The 16,490-nt window shown below is 46.7% G+C and overlaps 1 long non-coding RNA gene across 1 annotated transcript; it reads left to right on the top strand.

The window, feature by feature from the left end:
* Positions 1-650: 650 nt before the first annotated feature.
* Positions 651-8,613, top strand: LOC102147442 (uncharacterized). The gene is made up of 3 exons (XR_288624.4): positions 651-914; positions 5,940-6,062; positions 7,492-8,613. It is a non-coding gene; the product is annotated as an uncharacterized lncRNA (long non-coding RNA).
* The last annotated feature ends 7,877 nt before the right edge of the window (positions 8,614-16,490 follow it).

The following is a 16,490-nucleotide window of genomic DNA, read 5'->3' as shown; positions in this document are numbered from 1 at the left end:
AAGGCATGATCCAAACTCCTTAGGGTGCTCCTGCTCGCTGAGGCTTGCCAGCAGCTCCCGTGCCATCGCCTTACCCACACACTCCCCCTGCACACGACCTCATCATGAGCATTCTATAGCTTCTCTGAGCTTCTGCGGGTGCTGTGGCCACTGCTTAGACCAAGCCCCCCTCCTTCCTCCTGAAACTACTCATTATCCACGCCTCTCTTCCCCCCCCCCCGGAGACTTCCGACCACCTCCTTCCTCCTGGGTCTGATGGGCATTGTCTCTTTATGTTGTAGATGTGTGTTCATCCCACCCTCTAGGCTGGGAGCTCTGCCAGGTGAGGGCCGATGACTGTCTTATTCTCAGGTTCCCACTATCAACTACAGTGTTTGGCATGCAGAAGCTCAATAAATGTTTGTTTCAATGAAATGGAAACAGAGCTATTTAGGGCATGCTGGTAATGGAAATAACCCAGCTTGAAAGATGCTCTGCGCTAGGTTGCAACCACAGGCAGTTCCAGGCTTACTTAGAAGCCCTGAATTTACCATCAGCTTCTAGCCAGGGCTACTAGTTACTGGCTGCTCTGGAGGCCACCCCATGATTGCCATGGGAACCAGCCACTCACAAAGCCTCTGGGGCTCCTGAACCCCGCCCCTGCTCTCTGTGAGCCTTCTCAGATGCTGCCTTGGGAACTGCACAGGTGCTGGCACCTCCAGCCAGTCAACTCCTTAGAGTGACCTTGGGCCAGAAGATGGGGGCAGGGCCTCAGTGGGGACAGAACCACCCCACCTACAGCTGCTTTTATAAATGGAGAAATGCATTCAAAGTTCCAAAGCAACCAGCCAGTAAGTGGACTACTGAAGCTCCTGTGAGATGAAGTGGCTTCACTCTTGGCAGCTAGTATAAGAAAGGCAAGAGCCAAGAACCAGGTAGGAGGGAAAAATGGAAGAAGGATCAGCTCTCCTTTATCTTCAGAGTGGCTTTTTGTGGGGTAGGGAGGTCTGACCCTGGGAAAAGGACACTATGAAAAGTTGTCAGACCTGCCCATGGTGGGTTCCGGCAGAGATTTTTACCAATTGACTTTAAGAGGCAATCAGTAGAGTATTTCACAAATGAGGAAACTGAGGCTCAGAAAAGTTAACTAAGTCCTCATTCTTAACTTCTTCCCGGGCACACATCGCCTGGCTGCCCTTGCAACTAGGAGTGGCCATGTGGCTACCCAAGGGATCTGAGAGGAAGCAACGTGGGCCACTTCCAGGCCTGGTCTCAAAAATCTCCCATGCATGCCTGCATGCGCTCATCCTCTTCTGGCTGGCTGGAATGACGGTGACCCTGGGCAACTTTGGAAGTAACTAGCAATCTGGTGATGATGGCAGAGCCTCTGCCAGTCCAAGACCCTGAAGGACTGTGCAGAAGAGAGATGCCCCCCGCCAACCTCTGCCCCTGTCCAGAAGTATTATCTGGACAAGAAAATAAATGTCTGCGGTGATTGCACACTGTTACAAGAGGTCTGTTAGTTACAAGAAGTAGCCTTCCCTAACTGATACAACGGGACAGTCCTATCTAGCTTTCAGCTTCCCTGTGCCACCCTCCACAAGTCAGGACTAGTTCTAGGGCAACTGAATTGTGTAGGCTGAGGTGGACAGGTCCAGAGGTGCTGGGATCAGAGCTGTTCTGTTCATCACAACAGCTGCTTCCTGTGTTCTGGAAGCCTTCCAAGAAGGTGGCTCCAAGACAGAGCATGAATTGTTCACACGATATGTTCCCAGGGAGATTATGGATTTGCTGCATGGTGTCTGGTACTTAAAAGTGTTCTATGAATACTTACCGGTTGGGTGGATGGGTAGACAGATGGATGATGGATGGATGGATGGGTGGATAATGGCTTCTACTATAGGGCAGTGAAAGGAGGGAATGTCCTAAATATAGCTGTGGGAGTCTAATTGAGACACACGAAGGTAGGTAAAGAAAGAGAGCTGCTCACTCCAGTGACAATGCTGTTGCTGTATGTTGGCAGGTCTAGCTGGGTAGAGAGGAGTAGGTAACCAGAGATGGCCAGGCCCAAGGAGGCAGCAGATGTGCAACATAAGTGGCTCCTGCTACTGGGGATGTCTCACATCCATCTCAAACCAGGGCTACAGATGTCACTTTAGCAAATAGAAACGCAGAAGCCCAGTTAAATTTGAATTTCAAATAAACAACTAATATCTGCTCATGTGATGCTTGGGATACTTATACTAAAAAATTATTCATTTTTTAAAATCTGAAATTCAAATTTAACTGGGTGTTCTGTATTTGATCTGGCAACTGTAACCCAGGCTGCCCAAGAAACGCTCTTGTATGGACAAACAGGGGAGACCTCTGGCATGGGCCGATCAAAGACCACTGTTTCAGGCACGTAAGTCCTGCTGTCAGGGGTGGTTTTTCTCTTTTGAATAATCAGGATAGAAGACCTCTAGCAACTTCATTTGGCCTCTTCCTTGCGTTTTGGAAAGTATTCTAATTATGGGAAATGGCAGGTCTATAAATAGTGGTGTAAATTAGAACAGCAAAAACACAAAACCCTTTAGCCTTCAGTCCGCTGGATCCAGAAAAGAAATCCTTCCAACCCAGTGACTGTTTATTAAATGTGAAACATATGGCCTCACTCATAATAGAATTTATAGAATGAGAGCACAGGGGCCTTTCTGTTTTTAACCTTTGGAAGAAGGCTCTGTGTGTTTTTCTAGATTCTTAAAACAAACATGGTCCACATGTGTTACTGTCCCTGTCAAAAAGCTGAAACGTAAAAACGCGATCCATTGTCAGTAGAGAACTCTTACTCAGCCTTTGCTTAGGCACTGTTGTTCTCCCGTGAGATTCAACACTATTTTAGCTTATTTTCTTAATATTCCCAGGAGCCATGGGAGAAATTTCTAGAAGTAAAGGGGATCTAGCCTCACCCTTTCCCCCCCACACTGGTCACATTACAGGTTTACATTAAAACCTCCTTGGAGAGAAAAAAGGCAAGAGGCCTGCAGGGGTAGCCAGCCAGCAACCGGGTCAGGAGGATCGGTCAGAGTTACCAGCACCACATCCTTGCGCGCATACCGGTGTCTTGTAACAAGATTGAGAGCTGCATCTGAACAGCACATCGTGACAGAACCTCTGTCATAATGCCCCCACTGGTCACGAGGTTTGCTTGTCATTGTCCCCCTTGGTGTCCTTGTCTTCACGCAAGCCTCTCTGCAGCCCATTCTCCTCCCAGCAACCAGAGTCATCTTTGTAAAATGCCATTTCCCAGCTTTAAACCCTCCAATGCTTCCCCAGACCTTTAAAAAAATTTCCGAACCCTTTCCTGGGGTCTACAATGCACATAATTCCACCTCCCTGCTCTCAATTTCTCCCATTCACCCCGATGGCACTAACCCCACCCCACCAACACCGGTTTTCTTTCTGCTCCTCAATGCCCTAAGCCCGCTCGCTCCCTGCTTAGGGCTCTGCACGGGCTGCTTGCTGTGCTGGGAAAATGCTTGCCCCGGGCGTTTGCCCAGCTGCTGCCTTGCTGTCATTCAGGTAACGGTTTCAAAGTTGCCTTTCAAAGCAGCTTTTCCAGATCATGAAACCTAAAGCAATCTCCCTCTCGTACCCCGCCCCATCTCATCGCCCTGCTTTATTTTTATCACACAGCTTACCACTATCTGATAAATTTTTGTTTATTTGCTTATAGTCTGTATCCTCAAAATAGAATGTAAACTCCAAGAAGACAGAGGCCTGTTCATCTTATTCAACCCATGTCCCCAGTACCTGGAACAGCACGCAGTACTTACATGTGGACTGAATGAATGAATGTCTTGCAGAAACTTTCAAAGCTCCATAATATCACCAGGCAGCAAACCCTCACGAAGACAGCATATATGCAGACTAATCATAGTAGCAGATATTTACCTGGGGCTTACCACATGCTGAAACACTTGACATTTATATTTAATTCTCTTAATCCTGACAGGGTGGTGAGGATGGGAATTCTATTACATTATTCTCCCATTTTACAGATAAGGGCATGGAGCACAGTGGGAAAAGTAGGTTGCCCGTGACCACACAGGGGATAAGGGGTTGCCTGCCTGCACACAGGCAACGTAACTCCCAACCCTAAGCACTGCTCACTAAGCTGGGCTGCTAACCTCAGAGAAAGCCCCGTCCTGGGACATAAAGGAGATCGCGTCCACGCTGGCTTCTGGAAGATCCACCCTGTGAAGCTTCCGGTTGTCTATTTTGGTTTCTTTTATACTGTTTGTTGAGCTCTGGTCATATGTTCAACGTCAGGAGGAAAGAGAACCAATTGTGATCTGGCAAGAATTAGGAGAGAGCCAAAGAAAGAAGATGGAGGCAGCCAATGAAGACCTCCAACAGAACCACTGTCTTCTGTGTCTGCCCATTCGTCCATTTGTCGTTCACTCCACAGACGTTTTTTGAGCACCTAACCACGGCCAGGCACCATTCCAGGCCCATTTGTCTAAACACTACAAAGGCACAGGGCATGGTGGGAGAATATGGAGTGCCAAGGCTAGAAGAAGGACGCTGCTTTACAGGCTCCATGTGGGTGTCCGGGAGCAGGGTGTTCCAGGCAGTGGGGGCAAGGAGCGTGTCTGGGACGAAGGGAGCAGTGTGGAGGGGCGACGTCAGGGGAAAAGGGAGAGCCTTACAGGTGCTGTAAGGGGTTTGGATTTTACTCTGAGTGGGCGGGAAGCCATGGTTTGACTTACGTGTTTAGAGAGTCTGGCTGCTCAGAGACCATGGGAGCAGAGCAGCTGTGGCAGTGGTTCTGCCCCCTAGTGGGCAGTGGACAATGTCTGGAGGTGTTTTTGGTTGTCACAACTTGGGGTGGAGGCGTGCGCTCCAGGCATCTGGTGGATAGAGGCCAGGGATGCTGCTAACCGTCCTACAGTGCACACAAAAGCCCCACAACAGAGAATTACCCAGCCCCGAATGTCGGTAGTGCTGAGGTTGAGAAATGCACAGTTAGGGGATCACTAGAGTGATCTAGGTGAGAGATTTACTCATTAAATAGCTACTGAGCACCTCCTATGTGCCAGATGATGTACCACGAGCTGAAGATACCACCACAAACAAAACAGACAAGGTCTGTGTGCTCCCCAAGCTTATGTTGCAGGGATGGTGGGAGCTCAGAACAGGATGCAGGTAGCAGGGTGGTGAGGATGGTTAGATTTTCAAAACATCTTTTGAAGGTGAAACTGACAGGACTTCCTCAGGACTGGATGTGCAGTGTGAGAGGACGAGGAGTCAAATTGACCCCAAGGCTTTAGCAATTAGAACAGGGTTGACACTTACTGAGACGAGGACCACTGGGAGAGAAAATGATTTTGGGGGTTGGGGAAATCAGGGGTTTCGTTCTGGAGATATTAAGTGGAGATGAGGTCAACTGGCTATTCTAGTCCACTGGTTTAAAGAAAAAGATCTCTTTTGCAGGAGACAAAATTTTAGAAATTGGCAAGTGTGAAGAAGAGCTCTCAGGGATTCAGTGTAGATGTAAGAATATGGCCAAGAGATCCTCGCACCAAGCCCGAGCTCTCCACCACGGGAAGCTGGGGAGGAGCAAGCAAGAGAGGATGAGGTGGCAAGATCTCCACACTAATTTCTCCCTCAGGTGTGTGGGGCCTTCTTGGAAGCCAAATGAAGAAAATCTTTCAAGAGAAGAAAGTGGTCAAACCATGCCAAGTAAATGTTCCTCTACCAGGAAAAAAAATCTAAATATTACCCCATCCCCATTTTCCAACACTATAAATTGTGAGGCCATCACAAAACTTGGTCCACTCATCACGGCCGTATCTCTTCAGTCTCTCCAGGGTAATTATTGTGCATTACCCTGAACCATAAATTAAACTGGATGTTGCGTAAGATGCAAAAATGATTAATGCGTAGTTCCTGTCTTTACGAAACTTTCTGTCTACCAGAGGAAATACGACATCCACGGAAGCCTCTGCCACATCCAAAGAAGGAATTAATCCATCAGTACTCATTGAGTGTCTACTATAGTCACAGCACTCTGCTCCTGGTTGAAAATATACAAGAGAAAGGTAAGACAAAGCCCTTTGTCTCATGGAATTTATAGCACAGGTGAGGAGCCTGGGGTTGTAAACGCACAGTTAGAGTGGGGAGTGGGAATGCTCTCGGTGTTTGAAGGAGGAAACCATTCATATTAAAAGCTCCTCTTACTGCCCTCCAGCCTGAAATGCCTCCCTTTTGCTGTGGTTCACATACGTGTGGGGAACGGGGGTCACAAGGAAGTTGGGGATCAGGCAAGAGGATGGGAGTGAATCAGCTTATGACCGTGACAATCTCTGAGAAAGTGGCCCCAAAGCACACTGGCCACCCGCTAACAGGAGGAGAATTTTCCTAGGTGCTCACCCACCTGATTCAGCATCCGCTAGGGCTGGTGGTGGAAGTGCAATTAGGGCCAACATGGAGCTGAGATATCTTGGCGTCTCTTCCCATTCATTAGCTCCCAGCTGTTCTTTCCCCAGAACTAACCAGATAAAAGAGTTTTTGCACTTGAGATGTGGAGGCTTTGGAAAAATCAATTTCCACACCAATTTCTCCCTCAGTTCTGATACAGTAACCTAAAATACTTCTCAATTCTGCATACTGAAGCATTATAGCGGGAAGTTCCTGAATTTCTGCATAATATAACCAAATCCTCATATCATATTGGGCAGAGCCGTGGTGCTCATAGGGATGCTCTGTAGAAGGGCAGATGAGCCACAAAGGACAATCAGACATTTGAGTATTTGAGCCTAATTTCTAGAGTGTGGCCTGGCCAGCACTGAAGTGGCAGAGTGCTGGGCATGTGTGCGTAGAACATGTTTCAAGTTATTGTACAAAGTACATACCTTTTTCTATAAACATTTCAGGCAATTTTTAAGATAAAAGTGTACGACTTGAGTAGAGAAGGGATAAGAGGACTACATTTTCTTTTTGTAATAATTCCTGAAGTATCATTCCATTGAAACTCAGGATCCCTGAAAGAAGATAGAAGGACAAAGTATTTCAAAAAACTGTCTCCTTCCTCTCCCTCCTGTCATCTTCTTTTTCAAGTCAGTTTGCTTTAGCAACAGAAGGATATTTCGATTATCTGTTCCGTCAACACCTCACCAAAGCCAAAGGAAATGGGATGGCTTTGCTTCGGTGCAAACAAATATGGGAGTAGATTATTTTCAAACAGCAAAGGATCGTTGAGTTAGAAATTACCTGTAAAGTCTAGAAGGCGTGTAAGGCATTATCAGGAAAATTACTTAAGTCTCTTTTCTTTAACAAACAATAAGAAGAAGACCTGTATTTTTATTTTGCACAGTGTGGAGCCGTCCCGTTCTCTTTAAGCCTAGTTCTAAATTGGAAAATTCAGAAAAATAAATTACAAATACAAAGGATCAATTGATTTCTTATAAATGTGATTTTTCTTACCTGACATGTTTTCCATAAATTAGGACAATGTTGCTCTGTTTTTAGATTAAAAGACCCAGTTCAATATGTCTGTCTGCGGAAGGGGAAATGAAGCATCTGCTTGGTGCCTCCATTAGGAAGATGACTTACAACAGGCAGCTGTCAGGCAAGGCGTCTGCATTCTGACGGAGCCGGCTAGACCATGGAGCTGAAAGCCTTCAAGAAGCCAATGAAAGTCCCAGAACCTTAGCCCAGCCCTTCCCCACCCGCTCCCCCAGAAGCAACGTGAACATGGGTGCCCACATACACACAACTGTGAGAATAATTTCAGCGTTTTCGAGCTTCCTCACCCCCAAGGTCCAGACCCGGATGCCACATCTATCAGTTCTGAGCTGTGTGATGTGGGTGGAATTACTCGCTGTCCTCCTTTGTAAGATGGGCATGCACGAACCACACCCAGCTCATGGGTTTGTTCTGAAGATGACATGAGCAGCTGGAGCTGGAGCCCTGGGCACGGCACCTTGCCCATACTGGGAGCTGGTCATTATTAGCTGGTATTCTCATGCCCAGGCCAGGAGTTTAAGATTCCCCAGTCAAAGAGAATAATATAGGTACTTTACAGTTGATCAGTGCCAATTTTTCTTTTAAATCTACCTTACAGGTTTTCTGGAGTAATGGTTCAAAGTATGGATTTACTTTACAATATCGATAATTTACTTTAAAATGGTTTGACTTTGAGCAAGGGAACACTGAGTTTGTATTAGCTGGAGCCTCCAGGGTGGTCAGCTGGTGTTATATCACAAAGACGTCAGGTCTTCAGATCACTGAGGCTTTGAAAATTAACATCGTGAGCGTCAGAAGTGAGTTTTACTGGTGAAATGAGAGGCTTGCTAGTCTACATGATGAATATCGGACATAGGCTCTCGATGGCAAAATCAAAGGTATTCGAGTGTGGAGGGCTGGGTAAACATTGTAAAGGCGCTCCCCACGTGTGCATGAGGCGCTGTAGGAATCCAGTGAGGCCTGTGGCCATGGCCACAGGGACGGCACCGAATGTTGCTGTTGCTTCTGTGAACTTTTCAGACAAGAGGTAGACCCATCAAGCTCACAGCCGTGTGAACTGTCCTGGGCTTGCTTTCTCAAGGAATGTTGGCTTAATAAAAGGCCTGTGTTTGTGGCCGAACTTGGTCTGAGAATTGCTTTCTTCATAACGTGATAACGAGGTCTGAGTGCATAACTAACTCTCACCCACCTTAAACATCTCAGTGCCGTCCTATACCCCAAACCCAAGAGCTGTGCTTGGACCTATTTAATAAAGTCACAACAGCTTTAAGATAAGATGGACTCGAATTTGGATCCCATGTATGCTGCTTCCTAGCTCTTAGACCTTGGGCAAATGTCCTCACCTGTGGGTTACTAAGGATTAGATAAGATGAGGCGTACAAAGCACATACCCGTGCCTGGCACACAGAGAGAGAGTGTAACGGCATCGTCCTGGTTACTGTCAAGTATTCAGGATTCTCATTCCTCCTTATAAGAGGCTTTCCAATGTCCTTTGATTTTCATTGTTCTTGATGATTTACACAGAACTGTAAGTTGAGGCTGTGCACTCTTGGGCTTTGTGACCTATGTTGCTCTGGTGTTTCTTCCACCTCTCTGACTGCTTAATGTCCCATGAGAAGGAACGTTGCTCAAGGGCCATTTTGTCTCTCTTGGTCCCTGTTGGTGCCCAGCACCTAGCTCTAGGCCTGGGCTACGGTGGGGGCAGACGGGGATTATTTGTTCAGCGATTCTCCTCTCGGCCAGGCTCAAAACCAGGAGTTCTCCTTCATTCTCCTTCTCCTTTCCCTGCTCCATGCAACCAGTCGTGCTTCCTCTTTGTTGTTTATTCATGATGCTACATTTTCCACTCTATCTTCTCCATCCCCTCAGCCACCATCTTAGTCCAGGTGCCACCTGGCATTTAGACCATTGAAATGTCCACCTACCCATTATCTCCAGCTCATTTCCTCTCTCCTGTATAGCTGGTTCCTTTCTTCCAACTCCGTTCTCCAAAGCTGCCAGATTATTCTACTAAAACCCTGCTTTGCGCAAGTCATCATTCTCTCAAAAAAACCCACTTTCAACAACTCTCTATCGAAAGCAGCCAAATCCCACAGGCTGGCTGGCAACTGAGGTCCACAATCTAACCCATAGACCTTTCTTTTAGGAAATCCTTCACTCCAGTCAAAATGGTTTACTTACGCTCTCCTAATGATCCCTGCGTTCACAGTCGGGTATCTTTCCACTCTTCCCTCCAAAGACTCCCTAAGTTACAGAGGACAGTAACTCAAGAACGTAGCAGGAAATGCTGCTTTCAAGTCTTGTGTTTTATATTAAGAACCCATATGAATTTTGCATTTCTATCACATAATAGATCTGTTTGTCAATATATAAATGTTTTAAACTACAGCCATCTTGTAAAATTGGATGGGTCCAATCTCCGGGATCCAGGAAGATGTGCCCAGTTAGGGTGGCTCTGCAGATCCTACAGCTCACCGTGGAGCACCATTCGCCCCACTGTCAGGCCCATCCCACGATGTTCTCCTGTCTCCCAGTGAAGTTCCTCCTCCCTACCCTTGACTATTTTAGGCAGCAGTCACTGCCTCCTCTGAGATCCTACCGTCCATACTGCTGGTCCTCCCCGCTGTAGATTCAACTATTGAGCATCTTTTTATAAATAATTCTGTTCCCTCAAATAACGGGTAGACACTCTAAAGTGTTTCTAACATTTTCATTTTATATTGGCTTTTGCTTTCTTCTCTTTTCTCCTCTTTACTTTCTTCCCCTCTTCGATGGCATTTCCTTCTTTCCTTCTTTCTCGGGTCTGAGCGAACCAAACACCAAGTTCTCTCTCAACGGTAGGAGTTTTTCTGATGCTATGCTTTAAAATGCTTCCAACAGAACAATAAAAAGACTAATAAGGGTCAGAAATAGTGGCTAATTTTTAAATTCATTTCTATTTTTATTTTTTCAGCATTTTATCAAGCTCAGGCCCTGTGCGTGGAGATTTATTTGACTTGTTTCATGATAACATGCCAGTTAAAAATCCCTCACTGAGGTGGCGGAACATTCTAAAAAAGTACACAAGCAGCTCCAAATTTCCTGGCGACATACTTCCCTTCTCTGCTATTTAATTTCTCAATAACAGCCCCACCACATGGGAAGATTGAAGGCAGGGAACTCATGAAAGAGCTTTGAAACAAAGGGTTAAAATGAGATGAGGTTCAGGCATTAGTTATGCTTTCTGTGGTCCCCATTAAACCAGGTGATTGAAAGGGAGACGGAAAGGATGTGTCAGCTGAATCACAAAATGTTATTGTGGTTATTTTCCTCTCAGGAGGCACGAACTAAACACACACACACACACACGCACACACACACTCCTTCCCCCAGCCTTTTTCTGAGGCTGGAAATTACAAGAATCATTCAGCCTCATGGCGTCAGTTGCATCAGCCAGCACTATTTTCATATGTCACTGGTCGATGCGTTGATAAGTTTAAATATAATTGGGGTGTGGAAGGGAGGCTGTGTGCCCAGTGGGTGTGGCCTCTAGGCTCCAGGTGAGAATAGACATTTCCAGACAGTCGCTGTGGCCACATTCTTGTTGCCATAGTACTGACGTTGAGGACCCAAATGTATATGCACAGAATGAAGCTATCCTGCACCAAATGTTCATTCTTTTGCCCTCTTGATTGGCTGAGCAGTTATTTATTAGTTTGAATTCTGAGAAGGCTCATATTTCATTATGTTTATGCAGTGGTTTCCAGCCTATTAATCACAAGCCCGTTTTTGCAGCAACTTCTTCAACCATTAAGGCCAATTTCCTTTAAAAATTATTTCCAAAAATTATCAAAAGAGAGACAGAGTTGTTGCTTTTCTATAGATGGACCTTCTTATTTTCTTAAAGCCTGTGCTGACTTCTTTTAGGCAAGTAGGAATGTGCCAATTTGCAGGGCTCCAGTAAATTCTAATACTCGCGCTCCATACAGACAGTCTTCACTGCGTATCAGCACAGCATCTAAGTGCTTAGGCAAGGATAACAAGAAAAAAAGGAGGATAGACTTCTCCTGGGACTTGGGCCTATTGGTGTGCCAAGCCAAATTTTTAATTTGGAGAGCAATTCTGCAGAAATGAACAGAAACTGCTATCTAAACATTTTAATAAGAATAAGCCCCCAAGCCAATATGCAATCGAGTGCGCTGCTTTCTAGTAATTTCATTTATACAACAGCTCCACAAGCTGTTTCTCTCTCCATATTCAGATAACCCTCATCTCTAGGGTGACCGTAAAAATGATATTTTAATAATATGCCACATCTGTGATCAGAAATACTTAATGATTAATGAAACATTCTCATGATCATATGGTAACAAGCTTCAAAGAACTCCTTTCCAGGTTTAGACAGGACCGGTTTGCTCCTTGTGGTAATTCCCATCAGCACATTTTTCAGTATTGTCTGTAAGAAATCATACCTAGAGGTAAGGGCTTAGGATGGGGTCTAGCATTTATCCCAGCCGTGAGTGCTTGCTGGATCCCACAGAACTTCTAGGTCAGTGTGTCCAATAGAAATATAACATGAGCTGCATATGTAATTTAAAATTTTCTAGTAGTCACATTAAGAAAAGTACAAACAGGTGAAATTGAGTCTAAGAATACATTTGATTTAACACGATATATCCACAAGATTATTATGTCAATGTGTAATCAATATAAAACATTATTAATGAGGTTTTTTTTTTTCACTACGTCTTCAAAATCTGGTGTGCATTTTACATTTACAGCACAGCTCAGGTCAGAGGAGCCGTGTTTCAGAGGCTCAGTCGCCCCGTGGGGTTAATAGCTACCACAGTGGGCACTACAGCTCTGGAGAAAAAGCTCCTGAAACGGTGGTCCACAACCACGCGCATCCAGAAGAGCCTGAGCATCTCACCAGGAATGTGAAGTCCGGGCGCCGTCCCTGACCTGCCAAATATCTCTCGGGGTGGTGCTAAGGGATTTGCATTTTTTTAGCAGGTTCCACAGCTGGAGCTTTGCTTACTAAAATTGAGAACATCTGTTAGGTTCCCTGTCCCAAATTTGCTTGTAGCCCTGTAGCCATCACCACCACAACCACCACAACCACCACCGCACACTCACATCAACCAGTCAACACCATCCCACACAGCTCAGTCTATCCTGTGAGTGATTCAAGGGTGTCAAGAGTCCTGCTTACATGCCCCGGGCTGTGCTAGGCCATGGGATAGAGTGACAAACGATATAGGCAAAATCCCTGCCCTTTTGAAGCTTCCATCCTAGTGGAGGAGACTGACAATAAGCGAGTAAAGGGGTAAATAAGTGGTCTAATTTTGGGTGGTGGTGAGTACAGAGGAAAACAGTAAGGAAGGGTAGCAGACGGTGGGTGGGGTGGAGGGCAGTTGGGCTTCTGTGTAATGTGGTGTGGTGGTCTTGAGGGCTCTGTGAGGAGGTGACCATTGGTAGAGACTCAATAAAAGGAGGGAGGGAGCTACAGAGTGGTCTGGGGGGAGAGCAGTGCATGAGAGCGAGCAGCATGAAGGCCAGCGTGGTGGGAGCTGAGCCAGCGACGGGGAGGAGTGAGGAGAGGAAAGCGGCTGATGGCTCAGGCCCTGGAAGGCAGGGTCAAGGTATCTGGAGTTTATCCTAAGAGTTATGAACACTCCCTGGCAGGTTTTAAGCGAGGGTCTGTGACATACACCTCATGGAGGTGACTATGGAAACTGTCCAGAAGAGAGAGAGTGTTGGCTCAGGGACAGCAGGGACAGCAATGGTGACGGTGAGAGGTGGCCAGCCGTGGGACGTACATTGAAGCAGAGCTCACAGAACACGGTAATAGATTGACTGTGGGGTGGGAAAGAAGAAAGGAGGGGAGGAGGATAGTGCCTTCGTTTTGGGCCTGAGCAACTGAACGTTGGGTGGGACATTTACTGAGATGGGGAAGGCCTGGGGTGGGGGGTGATTATAAAAAACTAGTTGCATAGATTCTCTCTTTACAACCAGGGAGGGTCCCATCATGAAAAGAATCCTGTTTTAGTCCAAATGGAAGGAGAGGGAGGAGTTCATTTATTCTATGTCTCAGCTTCATCTGTTCTTTTGCTGTGCTGTTTCCCACAGGGGACATAAAAAGATTGAGAAGCTTGCCCTCCAGGACGTGGAGACAACCCCAGCCTCCTTCCTCATGAAATCCCCTTCCCGGTGTCCACACGTACAAATTCACACACACACATACACACACACACGTTTTACCACGCTTCTGCCCAGAGTACCCACTGTCCCACCAGCCATCCAGCTCCCTTTGGTTCCTCTGAGACTGGAAGACAACTGAGGGAGTCAGAATCCTGAAATGGCCCACACTCTTGTACAGTCCCCTCCCCTTGAGTGTGAGCAGGACCTGGAATATGATTTCACCAAGTTACCTTATAAGGTAGAGGTGAAAGGGATTTTGCAGATGTAACTAAGGTCCCGAATCAGTTGACTTTAAGTTAATCAAACGGGAGCTTGCCTGGGGTGGGCCTGACCTAATCTGACGAACCCAGTAAAAGTGGGTCTAGAGGTCAGAGATGAAAAAAGCACCAAAGATGCTCTCCTACTGGCCTTAAAGAAGTAAGCTGCCATGTTGTGGAGAAGGCAATGTGTCTGGTAAGGGGCTTCCAGGAGCTGAGGGCCTTCATCCTACAACCACAAAGAACTGAGTTCTGCCAACGGCGCGTGAGCCTGGAAGAGAACCCTGAGCCTCACCTGAGATGGCGGGTCAGGCTGACACCTTGATCACAGCCTGCTGAGACCCTGAGCAGAGGACCCAGCTCAGCCGTGAAGACCTCTGACCCATGGAAACTGTGAGATGGTAAATGTCTGTGGTTTTAAGCCAGTAAGTTTGTGGAAATTTGTTATGCAGCGATAGAAAACTAACACAATAAGATAACAATAATAAATATAGCAATAATAGATAATAAGATTCAGCACTTATGTGCTAAACATTTTCAAATGCTCTCTCTCACTATTCTCCACAATAACCCCATAAATTTGGCACTGTTATTATCCCAATTTAACACATGTGAAAACTGAGGCTGAGGAAGAAGTCACAGAACTGAGGAAGTGATGGAGCGGGGATCCCGCCCAGGCCCGGAACTCTGAAGACAGAGGGTTTGCCCACCACTAGATGCTGCCCCCACCAGGAGGCGGAGCCACTCTGCACTTGAGACCCCTTCACCGTCACGAAGCCTGCTCTCCCCATGTCTCAGCCCCCAAGGGCCCTCAGTCATGCCCGCTCCACCCAGCCACAACCGGCAGAGCCCCTCCTGGGCCCTCACGTTTCCCTCCCTGCACTCTGGGGGTCCCATGGTCAGCTCTGGGAGCTAAGGTGTCCCCAGGCTCCACCGAGCCTATTCTGGCCTAGCCCACCCTTAGGGTTACCAATTCATCTTGGTTTTCCCAGGACTGTCTCAATTTTAAACCTGAAAGCCCCACCTCCCACAAAACCTCTCGTCCCACGCAAAATGGCATGGTTGGTCACCCTGCCACCCTCCAAACCAGGAGCAAGCTGAGGCAGGCCCAGGGGTCACTTCCATCCTGCAGCTTGCTGTGACCTTTCCTATCAGCGAGAAGAAAAGAAACGTCCGGCCAGGATACAAGCCCTGCTCACCACAGAGAGCTAAGAGCAGAAGCAGCTCTTGCTGATGGGGTCTGGCAGTGAAAGACCAGGTGGGGCTTCAGCCTGGACCATCAGACAGGCCTAGGGATCCATGTCCAGGCGGGGGCTTTTCCCCTGCATTGAGAGATCTGCCTGCCTTGAGTATCACACATAAAGTATATTGATCCAGACAGCACACAGGCCAGACTCCATGTTTCCATTCGCTCTGCTACTCAGGCAGGTAACTCAGAGAGAGCTGGGGAAGATCTGACCTTTAGATTCCCCTCATCCTTCTGAGGATTGTGACCATTATGAGACTCAGCCAGGGGTCAGGAGACTCATCTCTTGCTGGTCACTTCAATTGAGAGCTCGGTCCTGATCAGTTGACTCCCCTGTAGGAGCTGGCCTCTCTGTCAATGTCCTGAACTCTTGACCACACCTAGCTGTCTTCCAAACTGTGCTCTTTGTGCCAAGGGACACCAGGTATGCCAGTGGCTGGACCACTACGAATCTGTCTACAGCTTGGGAAATGGCTCAGCATGCATATTTGATTAAATACTGCCAGCCAGCAGTTCATGAACTCATTCATTCTTTTATTCACTTGTTCAACCAATATTTGGGGGCACCTATGATGGGCCTGGCATTATCCTGGGCTCTGACACTGAGTTACAGCACACTTTAAACTGAGTTATATGATCAGTACTGGGCATGATGTTAGCACATAAAGATCCCAACCTAATCCTCAGTGGGGTGTGTAGAGGTGTGCACAGTCAACCAAAGATTCTTAAGGAAGTCTGTTCATGGGAAGGATAGCATTTTGTTTTTGCTTTGCATTTCTCCACAATCTATTTATCTCATGAAAACAGTTGGAAGAAAAACACATCTTAATCTTATAAAACTCACACCTACTGCCCCCTACAATACATCACCTTAGAGGATGTTCGTTTAGTTCTCCAATAGTTTGAGTCATTGGGTACCTGTTATGTGCCGTCGCTGAGCTTGGAACAGGAAAAGCAAAATAAATAGGGCATCAGGGAGATTCAAGAGCTGATGATTTCATAGGAAGGGCAACACATACTAATAAATATCTTTCCACTGTCATATGGATTTTCTGTGGCTGAGACGTGCGGAGGGTGGGCTGGGAGGTCAGAGGGCAACACTAGACCTGTCTGGAGTTAGGAAAGGCTTTCTGGAAAGGGCAACGCTTCAGCTGTTTAGTGCTGTTTATTTGCTCACTAAAACATTTCAAATAATACATGAAAATACAAACAATAAAATAAAACTCACCCCAAATCTCTTCTCCCAGAGATAATCACAGTTAACATTTTGGTGAATACCCTTCCGGGTGTATGTGTGTGTGTGTGCTGTGTAAGGATGC

The sequence above is a fragment of the Equus caballus genome, chromosome 17 (assembly GCF_041296265.1).
Source record: "Equus caballus isolate H_3958 breed thoroughbred chromosome 17, TB-T2T, whole genome shotgun sequence".
NCBI lineage: Eukaryota > Metazoa > Chordata > Mammalia > Perissodactyla > Equidae > Equus > Equus caballus.
The sequence above is the reverse complement of the archived record's forward strand: the minus strand, read 5'-3'. Positions and strand labels throughout refer to the sequence as shown.